Genomic DNA, 3,768 nt, shown 5'->3' with positions numbered 1-3,768 from the left:
TTTTTTCAATCTTTAAGATTCAAGAAGGGACTCCACGAAAGAATATCAAGACTTACTAATTATTATACATTTTTTTATCGTACATCTTATGTTACCTACATACACTAAAGTAAGGACTACTTAATTCTAACGAGAATCAGATTAAATAGGTCGATCAAAAATCAATTTAGGAGTTGTATTATGGATAAAATCTCTTCATTCTTTCATAGAATGATACAAAGCAAGGCTGCAGGGTTTAGGTCAAAAATAAACATTAGGTAAGGTAGGTATCCAATAAATATTTATCTATCGATAATTTTATGGTATATTCGGGCGTCCTTTGCTTAAAAAAAAAAAAAAGAGTAACAAAAGGAATAAAAAATCTTCCTATTCCCGCTTCTTCTATTCAGGACATCATTCCCGTACTCTTTCTTTTTTAAGGAAAAAAGGGCTATAGTATCTCGTATTTTAATGCTCTCTAATTCTACCAGAATTCCTATAAGAATTTGTTAGGAGTAAATTCCTTGAACTGATTGATCCATGGCCTTAGGGCGGAATCCCTTTTTGACTCTGTACCCTTGATTCACTATGATTATTGATCAATAGTAGAATAATCCCTTCATAGAAATAGGAGACATAATTTAGATGGATATAGTAAGTCTCGCTTGGGCTGCTTTAATGGTAGTCTTTACATTTTCTCTTTCACTAGTAGTATGGGGAAGGAGTGGACTCTAGGGATACTACTAATTGATTAAGTAATCAAATTGTTGTATCAATTCTTTTCTTTAATGGATCATTTTGCATTAATCATTTTGTCAAACGTTATTCTTTAATCTTTTTCTTTAGTTTTGTTTCACTCCTGTAAGAAACTCTTGTATTGTAAGTTGTAATGTAAGAAAGAGCCATTATACCAATTCAGAATTTCTACTAGAAATGACGAATGGTTAAAAAAAGTTCTATACATAAGAAAATTAGACTTTCTTCCACGGAACTATTCACGGCATATCACACATTTTCCATTTCCTTTTACTTTTTACTATAGTCTATTCTTCATATTATTTTTCTTTCCTTCCATGGATTCTTTGGTCAAGAATTGTCTTAGATTTTTTTATTTTGACCTGATTGAAATTAAGTGGATGCAATGAAAAAAGAAATTGAATTAGACTACTTAACTATTTCAATCTACTAATCTATTCTATGTAGATTCAAAGATAATATAATAGAAAGAATCTAAAGTGTCGTAGAAAAAACTATATGTAGTTCTTTCTACCACACTTTAAGATTCCAACCAGATCCTTTCATTTAAGACTTGGATTTTTTTTATTTATCCCTTTTTAATTTCTTCAATGATTAATTGGAATTCCAATTAATTATTTTGCTGACTGTTTTTACATAAATAATAAGTAAAAAAGAAGTAGGAACTAGAATGAACAGTGCAGTAGCAATAAATGCGAGAATATTGACTTCCATAACCTCTTTATTTTTATTTTCACAATAACTCGGGATGTAATCCCATGGAGAGGAAAAAGGGGTATCTTGTAAATTCAAGGGTAGGGCTTGCATTCTGATAATACTGAATCAATTCAATATTATGAATATCGGATCTATCAAATCAATTCATGGATGAGAGTTATATTTCACGGATGAGAGTTATATAGTATAACATAGGAAGATCCTCTATCCACACTAAGACCAAAATGGGTTTTTTGATTGGATTAGGAATTCCCTCTTTTTTAATCCTTTTCTACTTTTTCTTTTCTATATCTCTAACCCACGAGCTTTCTTAATCTTATACTTTCTTAATCTTATACAATTTCCCTTCCTTTTTCTTATAGTTATACATACAATTATGTATGTATTATATGACCAACTTTCACTTTCTATGGGTCACATAGACATCCAAATAAGCAGTAGAAGTGAGATGGGGAAAAGAGGTCTGAAATAAAAAGGGAATACGATTTATGTATGGATTCCGGTAAAATACCGGTACTCTATTCCATAAGAGTGGAATAGGAAATTAAGATGAGGATGGTATCATCATAAAGAAAGATAGAGTAATATAATATCCTAAATTCTACTAATCCACATATCGTATGTGTGTCTTTCTTTATCGATTGGGAGTAGTGAAAAAAAAATTCCTATATGCCCTCCCTCCCTCTTTAATGAGAGATGCAAAATAAAAAAGTGAAGTAAGGGTGCCCTGTGGGTATTTGATCTTGCTCCCTGCCCCTTTTTTTCATGGAAAAAGGAAATATCAATTTCTCCATTCATTGAACCCTAGTTCGGGACTGACGGGGCTCGAACCCGCAGCTTCCGCCTTGACAGGGCGGTGCTCTGACCAATTGAACTACAATCCCCGCGGGGTGTATGGCATACCCATTCTTAAATAGAACCATAAGAAGATTCGATTCGTCTTTCGTACTCTAAGAAATAGACGAATCATATACTACATACCCACATATTATATTATACGTGGGTATAGTGAGAGTGACATAACTAGTATGTCGTGATTTTTTATCACTAAAAATGGATAATATCCAGCCTTCAATAAGAAAAACTCTTTTGTTTGTAAGAAAGGAATGAGAGAGATATGGATTAGAAAAAAAAATTTCCCTTTTTTCTTTATCTTTTATTTCTATAGATCAGACATTTTATTTTATGGAAGAAAAACAAAAGGATTTAGTTCATACTCACGAAGCCCTAGATTTTTGGTTTGGGCCGAGCTGGATTTGAACCAGCGTAGACATTGTCAACGAATTTACAGTCCGTCCCATTAACCACTCGGGCATCGACCAGGAAGAATTTATTCTAGGGTTTTTGCTAATCTATGATTAACCTCCTTTCATAATACTCCCTACCCCCAGGGGAAGTCGAATCCCCGCTGCCTCCTTGAAAGAGAGATGTCCCTGAACCACTAGACGATAGGGGCATCACTAGACGATAGGGCCATATACAACCGCTCGTGATTATACTATAATCATAGTATGAGCAGTTTTTTGGAATTGTCAATATACTCGAAAAGTATAAATAGATCCAAAGCAAAGAGTTTTTCCAACTTTTCTGTTATGTTTTCATCTAGGATTTTTTTTAGTTGATCGTTATAGATTAATTCTCCGTGCTTCATTTAGTGTTCATACCAAAAATGCATCCATCCCGCACTAAGTCATAAAATTCTCTAAAAATATAGAGAAAGTTTCAAAAACAAAGAAAAAAAGTGAATCAATTTAGTAGAAAAGTACTCTATCAGATTCGAACCAACGACTTACGTCTTAGCACGAGATTACTCTACCACTAATTTAAAAAGCCCTTTATCGGATTTGAACCGATGACTTATGCCTTACCATGGCATTACTCTACCACTGAGTTAAAAGGGCTTTTTATTTAATTCAAAATTAGCCACTTGGATTTCCCATTATGGGTCTACTGCATAATGTACATATTATATATATAATATATAGAGATAGAGAGAGAGACATTATGTAGAGATTGTATATGTATATATCGATATCTTGAGAGCTCAAAATAAAATTAATAAAAAAAACATACCCTACATAACATATCCAACTCTTCTTGGTTCAGGGTTTTCCGTTTCCGAAGACTAGTAAAATAGGCGGATTCTGAACCCCAAGGATTCAACGGTATATGGATATGGAAAATATAAGATTTCCGATCCTAGCGGGAAAAGGCGGGGAACAGATACCCAATAGGATATAGGATCCTTGGGAGGACTTTTGGTAATGGCCTTGATCCTCTATGCTATTTTTTATGTGTTCTTAGTTCTATTGAACT

General features: G+C 33.3%; 1 non-coding gene across 1 annotated transcript; it reads right to left on the bottom strand.

Moving 5' to 3' along the window:
- Window positions 1–3,281: 3,281 nt before the first annotated feature.
- Window positions 3,282–3,353, bottom strand: TRNAT-GGU (transfer RNA threonine (anticodon GGU)). The gene has a single exon. It is a non-coding gene; the product is annotated as a tRNA-Thr (tRNA).
- Between the last annotated feature and the right edge of the window lie 415 nt (window positions 3,354–3,768).

The sequence above is a fragment of the Triticum urartu genome, unplaced genomic scaffold (genome assembly GCF_056163025.1).
Source record: "Triticum urartu cultivar PI428250 unplaced genomic scaffold, HENAU_Tu73 scaffold2, whole genome shotgun sequence".
Classification (NCBI taxonomy): Eukaryota; Viridiplantae; Streptophyta; class Magnoliopsida; order Poales; family Poaceae; genus Triticum; species Triticum urartu.
Note: the sequence above shows the minus strand (reverse complement) of the source record. Positions and strands in the feature narration are given on the sequence as shown.